Below are 9,121 nucleotides of genomic sequence, written 5' to 3'. Positions count from 1 at the left end.
AGGAAAATTTGCTTACGTTGTCAGATTTGTGTTAAAAAATTGCGTCTCTGACTCTGCTGCGCAGAATGCGAGGAAAAGAGGTGCGTATCTGATGATTCTTTTTTTGAACCTATGTACAGCTTTTGTCGGATGAAGGCTTATGAAAATTTTTCCCGAGAGTTTTCTAGACAAACAATTCCTTCTCTTGAAACGATTCAGTTTTTCCAAGATCTAAAAAGTAGCAGTTGAGCAATTTCAAGAGAACTGTTCGGAACCTGGCTTGATTAGCCGACCATGGTTGCTTTCAGCAAAACATAATTTTCCTTCTTGAAGCTCGATGCATAGGTTTCCCAAAAGCAAGAGTTATACATTTTTTTTTTCAGAATGAGTTTCTATTATATGGTTAAATTCTGTAACCAGCAGTTTTCAAGGAACCAAATAGCCGGTAAATGGTGACTAATTTTTTTGTTTGTTTAATGTGTTAATTTTCGTTAATTATCTATCAATAAAATCAAATAATCTAATTTATCAAAAAATTGTTAATTGGCGTGATTTAATAAATTTAAAAACATTTGTTATTCGCCTTAAAGAAGTATTTACTTTTACATCCCTTTAACTTTTAACTTTAAAAATGTAATGTTTTTGGACCGTAACGTAAAAAGTAACCTTTTTCTTCAAACGTACCAAAATGGTACGAACGTAACCTCGGTGGCAACCCTGCCTGCATCAGGTTTATCAAGAATCAAGACTCTATACATGGCAAGTGTCCAAATTCAATAAAAGACGAAAGAATGAGATATGATTCTGTTCGCAACCAAAACACGGAAAATGAATTAAAATGGTTTTAAGAATAACAGAAAGGGCAAAATAGATAAGAAAAAAACGGAACAGAAACAAAAAGGGTAATAAAAAAACGGCTAGCTTTTTTTTGTCTTCGTCGTTTTAAAAAAAAAAAAAACAGAACAGAAAACAGAAAAAATGATGAAAAAAAAACAGAAACAGAAATAAAAACTGAAACGGTGCCGACCTCTATTCTCGATGCATAGACTTACCAAAGAAAAGAATTGTACATTTTTTTTTTCAGAATGCGTTTTTGTTATATGGTTAAATTCTCTAACCAGCTACTTTTAAGACACCAAATAGCTGGTAAATGGTGACTGATTTTTTTTTTCTTAGTGTGTTAATTTTCTTAAAGATCTATCTATGAATAAATATACAATTATCTAGTTTATCAAAAAATTGTTAACTGGCGTGATTTAATAAATTTAAACACATTTGTTATTCGGCTAAAAGAAGCATTTACTTTTACATCCCTTTAACTTTATTAAAGAATGAGTTTTTGAAGCTCCCCTTTACGAATTTTATTTGCGTATAGGAGAACAAAGTTATTCCTTATTTTTTTTTCTTCATTAAACAGTAGTCTCAAGTTTACTAATTGACTAACTAAGTCATGTCGAGATTATAAAATTAAACATTTTATTTAAGAACTCAACTTCTCCGGATTATTATGATGGACATGATAGGAAGAAATTGCATTCGCTATTAGTAGTTTTTTAAAAGTGGTCAACATGTTTCATACCCGTGAGGTGTCAGGGAATATATGGTCAACGATTTTATTTCAGAAGTGGTCAACTTGTGAAACAAAAATAGTTGTTCTAATAACTAAATATTAAGGAAAGTATACAATTTTTGAATTTGATTTGGAAATTATAATACTAGCATGAGTAAAAAAAACGATCTTCTAACTTTATTGCTATTAAAACGTACTTGTGATTTTACTCGGTATTAATTGTTTTGCAAATATTACAGTACCTTGATACAATTCTTAAAGGTAGTTGACTGTGATTGGTAAATTCGCAAAAGTTTTTAATTTTTACTGCAGAAACTAATTTGTGCGTTGTGAATTAAGAGCTTCATTTGCTAGTTGTGTTTGAAATGGTTGCTCTCTATGAATACTTATCTCTTTATCTCTTTTGGTGATTTAAGATATTATCTTCAGACGTGTATCTTAAGGTACAGAAGGGGGTGACCACCTCTTTTGATTACGTTAGAAAGTTCGTACCAAAAAGGGGCAATTGAACATAGCGCAATCAAAGAAATATCCAGGGGATGGAGAGTACCGTGTTTGAAATCCCACTCTTCAAAAAATCTTAATTTCTAAAAACTTTACAACTGTGCATATAACTAATTGTTGCCTCCCCCCCCCCACCCGCTGGTAAAAAATCCGGGATACACCTGTAAGTGCAATTCTGAACTTGGATGTGAATGTATAAAGCCGTAAGTTTTTTGAAGTATTTTTCAGCTTCTTTTGTTTAAGATTAGCACGTAATTTATTCTACTTGAGTTGAAGAATACGTAAATTGTGTACTATTAATATTTTGGCAAGTGTTCTATTTTGGGCTTTGAAACTCCAAAAACTTAAAAGAAGGTATCAATCTTTGCTGAACTTTCCTCCTACTTTGAGAATTTACTGTGATGCATCAGGATTAAAGTTTCCTGCGAAAAGCTATATGACCCAATGGCTGGATCTTACTAACTTTTCAGACACATTTTTTCTTACTTTATGCTTAATTTACTACCTTGTATAGTTAAGAACTGAAAATATCCACAATATTAATTTGCGGACTGCTGTTGAGAGGCAGTAAGGGCAAGTGTCAAACTATGATCTATAAGTGTTCTATCCGTTGAAATTTTTGTGCAACCATTTTTTAGATATTTATGACTGTCAACGTAAGGACATGAGTCTAGTCTTTAGTCCTTAGAGCAAGGGTCAAACTATGATCCATAACTGTTTTATCCGTCTAAATTTGTATGGAATCATTTCCTATATATTTATGACTGCCGACGTAAGGACATGAGTCTAGTCATTCTTCTTAAATATAACATTAAGATTAAGATAACAAAAAAGCCATCGAGGGATGATTTGTAATTTGAAGTGATGATTTCACCTTTTGTTCTTCTGTCTTTATAACACTTTTTAAGTAAAAAAAAATTAGTACAAAGCATTTTTGCTGTTTGCATTTTGCACTGAACTAAGCCGGTCAGATTTCTGTTTTATTTATGTATTGCAAAAAATGCAATTTTGATGAAAAATAGAAGAATTCTAAAATTGTACATTTTCATGCGTATATGTATATTGTTACCTAATAAATGAATCATCAAAAAATATTTATTTGTCTTTCTTATTTATATGGGGTCGCCAGGAAACTTGCAATAAAAAATGGGGCCGTGAATGAAAAAGTTTAGGAAGCCCTGCATTAGACGGTTACCAGCATATTAGAGATACGTCATTTTGATAACCGGTCTACCTATAATAGATTTTCATGTATTAGGATGGTTAAGTCTCATGGCAAACTATATTTATAAAAATGTTTCGGTCGATCCAAATATGCAACCCCTCTATTCACATTGGCAGAGAAAGATTCTTTGGGCTTTGGTTGGACCATATTAGCGAGACTAACTTTTTTTCTGTTTCAGATCTGCTTACTAACGTTCAAGGATATCTTTATCTTTTAATAGCGACGAAAGAGTTATTCAATTAAAACACTTTTAACTGACGGTTTCAATTTGCTTCTGAATGTTAAAAGGGCTTTCAGCAATTATGTTTGACATTGGTAATGAAAAAAAGCACTGTACTATTTTAAAAATTTTGAAAACATGACAACCTCTGCTGCAGATTTGATTATAACAATGATCTCGACTACTATTTCAAACCTGTAGTAAAAAAAAAATATCTTTATGATACAACAAATTCAAAAATGCTTCTTTTTGAGAATCTGGCTTGGATAGCAAACAAAGAAGAAGTTGTGCATAACACATAATCAAGCACATTTTCACCTGGGTTCATAAGTTTCCCTACATCCCTTTTCCGCGAGGCATTACTTTGAAGATTCTGACAGTTTTTACGATTATGATTAGTCAAACGTTTATTAATATGTACCAACGTTTCAAAACAAGATTCAGAGATGTCGAGCCACTTTAAGAAGATTTTGTCTTTGACACGGTTAAGCGTTCGATAGGAAACTGAGGTAATCTCACATTAAGAATGAATGAAAAAAAAAAATACCGATATGTTTTTAGTCTAAATTTACGTTGTTTTCTCTTAACTTTTTTGCTTGCAGTAGCTGCAACCCAAATAAGAAAGCTGCGCAAAGGACATATCTTCAGTCCATGTATTCCTGAAAACAGCTTTTTCAGCAGTTTCCGAAAATGAAAGGAAGATTTTTCTTTTATTCAGAATAATAATATTTGCAGGGGAATATCCCATTTTTGTTTGTTTTAAGCAGCTCAAGACCATATGTTTTTACTTATTTTCTGCTGATTCTGCCGCCCTAGGTTCATATTTTATTTGGCTTTAACTAAACGTGACATACCAACGTGAGGTCATTCCCATTAAAAATTGAATTCATAAATGGGTTATGGAGTTTCCACTCAACCAACTTATAAAGTAAAAGTCCATGTTATCAGTCTTTTGTCCCTGCTTTCAGTTTCACATAAAAAAAGCAAACAATTAAAATACTTTAAAATACAAAGAGAAGCTGATTTACAATCAGTCGAAAAGAAGAATCAAAAATCCAAGATATATTCTTGAAAAAAAGTATACTTCAAACAAAAACTAAGCTTTGAAACAAACTGTATCACAACATAAAAATGACTTTTCACATGTTCCTTTGTTGTTTCTTTTCAAAAGGCAGAAAATAGCATCGTTTGGGATTCTAAATAATTTTAAATAGATTTTTTTTTTACTTTTTTTTCGAACATCACTCATAGGACGTGTTTACTTGAACCAGAAGCTTTAAGAAACAATTAAAAGATTTTTGACTAGTAATTTTAAAACTAATAAATATCGATCCTTCTGCTTATCAAATTAAAGGTATTTAATTATATTTTTATTAAATTTTTTTGTAGCACTTAGCCCTTTATTTAAGCTGAGGTTTTTTGTATGAAAAGTTTGACTTTCAATTGTTTTTGATAAGATTTCTTTATTTCAAACTTGCAATTCTGCACCCTAAAATTAGTTATAAACATACAAAAAAAAAACTTGTAATAGCTAACCTGAAAACTATATATATCAAAATAAAAGTATTATGATAATTTCTAAAAATTACAAAAATAAATTAAAACACTAAAAATTAATAATCAATGATTGACTAATCAAATGTAAATAAAACAAATTCAAGATAGGGAAGTAAATATGGAAGAATGGAGGCTTAAAAAACAAGAAATAAAAAGAGTCCTGAAAAAGAATTTCAAGCAGAAAATGGCGGAATAAAAAAAAAACCATCCCCAGGTTTTCTAGCTCCATGAAACCCTAACGGACGTTGGAAACAATTATTTCTGTGAGATTTTTCATTTCGAAAATTCAAAACCGAATACTGTGTATCATAGATAAGGATTTTCAAGTGACGATAAAACACTAACACTTATTCAAAAGCTGTTGATGTGGGCTAGTAATTAAAAAAAAGAAATATAAAACTCTTAATTACATTTATTTTCTTTACTCCTATTTACATTACATTGGAAAATTACTGCGTGTTACCTAGCGAAACAAAATAGCAAACTACGAAACCAAAAAAATTATCAATTATATTTACAATTCCTTTACTTTCGTCCAATAAAAAAACTTCTGCCAAAAAAAAAACAGAATGAATTAAGTAAGTGATTAAACGTTCTGCATATAACTTATGTCAAGTTATGTTGCAATCAATTGAAAATAGTTTCAAAGCAAAGAACCAACCTTCTTAAGGAATATTTTATTTTGGGTCAAAATAAATTTCAGATTAATAAAAATATTCTACAGTTTTGGTATTACAGTTTTGATGCTGTCCTTTGTATGACCTTCTACTGATCCTACATGTGTTCTAGCATATCTCACAAAATTACGGCTATGGGCACAATCTACAAAGTAGGGGAAAGTAATATACTGAAACTAAAAACCCGATTGAGAAAACACCAACCAATGCCACCTGGCACAACCGTAAGGGATTCAGTTTTATAGCCTACACAGGATCAAATTACCGGAGCCGACTTTATCCACCTCTGTAGGCTGTGTAGCTCAATGATACCATTATGGAAGTAGGCAACAATGATTTTTATGAGATTCTTCACTTTAAAATATCCAAAACCAAATACCGTGCATAATAGAGAAAAATTTTCAACTGAAAATAAAAGATCAACAGTAACTCAAAACTTTCAGTTATTTGATGATAACTATAATAGAATATAAAGAACCTGAATACAACTAATACTGACATTCATTTTCTTCCTTTTGCTTTAAATTAAAAATATTGCTTAGTATTACCAAGCACAACAAAATGGCTAACTATAAAAAAAAAAAAAATCAATGATATGTACAATTCTTTTATTTTGGACCAAATCAAAAACTTCTGCCAAAAAACACAACGGATTGAGATGACTATTTGTTATTTTAACTAGCTGGTTTTCCTTACACCAGCTTATCATAATAATGCTGGAATCTATTAAAGACTTTCATTTCAAACAGTTGGTGGTGATGAACTGTAAGCAAGGAGGGACCTGGCTCAATAGTAACAAAAACTCTAAAAAACGGAATTTGGATAACAATAGATGCATAAAAAGAATCCAATGTTAATGTGCATTTCAAATATATAAGTTTCATCAAGTTTAGTGTTACCCATCAAAAGTGATAAGCCTGAGAATATATGTTTTATTCTTGGAAAAGGGGAGAAACGCCCCCCAAAAGCTACAAAATCTTAATGAAAAGCACACCATCAGATTCAACGGATCAGATAATCATACAGTAGAGATTTTAAGCTTCTATATGCAAAAATGTGATATTTTGTATTTTATACCAGAAGAAAGATCATGGATGCGTGTTTATTTTTTTATTTTTTCTTCTCAGGGGTGATCGTATCGACCCAGTGATTCTAAAATATCACGAAAGGGGTTATCCGAACGAAAATAAAAAGTTCTAGTGCCCTTTTTAAAAGACCAAAATAATCGGAGGGCAACTGCAAGTTGCCCTCCAATTATGCAAGGGCTGCAAGTTGTGAACTTTGCCCATTGTTTACATATAGTAATTGCTATTAGAAAGTATAGTCATTTTTTGGAAGGTGGGGGGGTGCGGTTGTGCGGGGGGGGCTGTCTAAGGAGATAATTTTCCTTGGGGAGAGAAATTTCTGAGGAGGGAATATTCTAGGGGAAATGTTACACTGGGGGCTTTTCACGGAGTTACTATACGAAATACTTTATAACTGTCTTACATTCTCAGTGCCAAATTTTTTATATGGAGATGTTCCAGGGGCTTTTTCCTGCGCGGTATGTTTTCTGGAAAATAATTTCCATGGAAAGGGGCATTTCTGGAGTCATCTAGAAATCAATTAGTAATTAGTCTTATTCCAATCAAAAAATGCTAAGGAGACTTTTTGGGGTGAATCGTCCACAAGCAATTTTAAAGAGAGGGGGGGGGATTCTCAGCGAGGAAGGAACGGTCTGGAGGGAAGGGGGTACACTTTACGTTGGATGAAATTTTCCACGGAGGAGTTTTCCGTGAGGGGGAGGGGTATATTTAATAGAGGGTGAGCCAGATTTACCAGTACTATTTGAAAAACGAACAGAAAGTATTCCATATATGAAGGGTTGCCCCCTTCTCAATAACTTACTCTTACGCTAAAGTTTGAATGTTTACTAAAATTTAAACACACTTTCAATGTTTTAATTTTCCATGTACGGTGAGCCAAAATCGAACCTGCATTAGTTAAAAACGTTCAAAAATTAAATAAAAAAAAGAAGTTTTTTAACTGAAATTAAGGAGCGACATTAAAACTTAAAAAAAAAACAGAAATTATTCTGTATATGAAAGGTTCTGTCACCTCCTCAACGCCTCGCTCTTTACTCTATAGTTTGACTCTTTTTCTCAACTAAACTTTTTAAAACAATAAAAAACTTGTTACATGCATACATTTATACAGTTTTTCCCCTGTATGTAGTTTTTTATGCTCGTTCAAACTGTCAGATCGAGAAAAGCATTTCTTACACACCACACATTTAAACGGTTTTTCACCTGTATGAACTCTTTGGTGAATAATCAAACTGTTTGATCGAGGAAAATCTTTATTGCACGTATCACACTTATACGTTTTTTCCCCGGTATGCACTCTTTGGTGAACATTCAAATTGATTGAAGGAGAAAAGACTTTGTTACACATGTCACATTTGTACGGTTTTTCCCCTGTATGTGTTCTCTGGTGGTAAATCAAATGGCTCTGATTGAGAAAAGTCTTTGTTACACACGTCACATTTAAACGGTTTTTCACCGGTATGCACTCTCTGGTGCATATTCAAATTGATTGAACGAGAAAAGCCTTTGTTACATACGTCACATTTAAACGGTTTTTCACCTGTATGTATTCTATGGTGCATATTCATATTGCCTGAATGAGAAAAGTCTTTGTTACACACGTCACATTTATACGGTTTTTCACCTGTGTGTGTTCTCTGGTGTGTAATCAAATGGTGTGATCGAGAAAAACATTTGTTACATACGTCACATTTAAACGGTTTTTCACCTGTATGCACTCTCTGGTGAATATTCAAATTGTTTGATTGAGGAAAAACTTTATTGCATACGTCACATTTAAACGGTTTTTCACCTGTATGCACTCTTTGGTGCATATTCAAACTGCTTGACTGAGAAACGCATTTGTTACACACATGACATTTAAACGGTTTTTCACCTGTATGCACTCTATGGTGAACGTTCAAACCGCTTGAAGTAGAAAAGTATTTGTTACACACATCACATTTATACGGTTTTTCACCGGTATGTGTTCTCTGGTGTGTAATCAAATTGGTCAGATCGAGAAAAACCTTTGTTATATACATCACATATAAACAGTTTTTCACCTGTATGCAATCTCTGGTGATTAATCAAATTGTCTGAACGAGAAAAGCCTTTGTTACATACGTCACATTTATACGGTTTTTCCCCGGTATGCACTCTATGGTGAATATTCAAATTGCTTGATGTAGAAAAGCCTTTGTTACATACGTCACATTTAAACGGTTTTTCACCTGTATGCGCTCTCTGATGCCCAATCCAGTTGCTTGAATGAGAAAAGCGCTTCTTGCCTACATCACACTTATTTAGTTTTTTCCTCGTATT

The 9,121-nt window shown here is 32.5% G+C and overlaps 1 pseudogene; it reads right to left on the bottom strand.

The window, feature by feature from the left end:
- Positions 1 to 7,702: 7,702 nt before the first annotated feature.
- On the bottom strand, positions 7,703 to 9,115 carry LOC148938510 (uncharacterized; annotated as a pseudogene).
- Between the last annotated feature and the right edge of the window lie 6 nt (positions 9,116 to 9,121).

This window comes from Artemia sp. Qi Xiang Cuo, unplaced genomic scaffold (assembly GCF_049724085.1).
Source record: "Artemia sp. Qi Xiang Cuo unplaced genomic scaffold, ASM4972408v1 HiC_scaffold_3197, whole genome shotgun sequence".
Classification (NCBI taxonomy): Eukaryota; Metazoa; Arthropoda; class Branchiopoda; order Anostraca; family Artemiidae; genus Artemia; species Artemia sp. Qi Xiang Cuo.
This window is presented reverse-complemented; position numbering and strand designations above follow the sequence as displayed.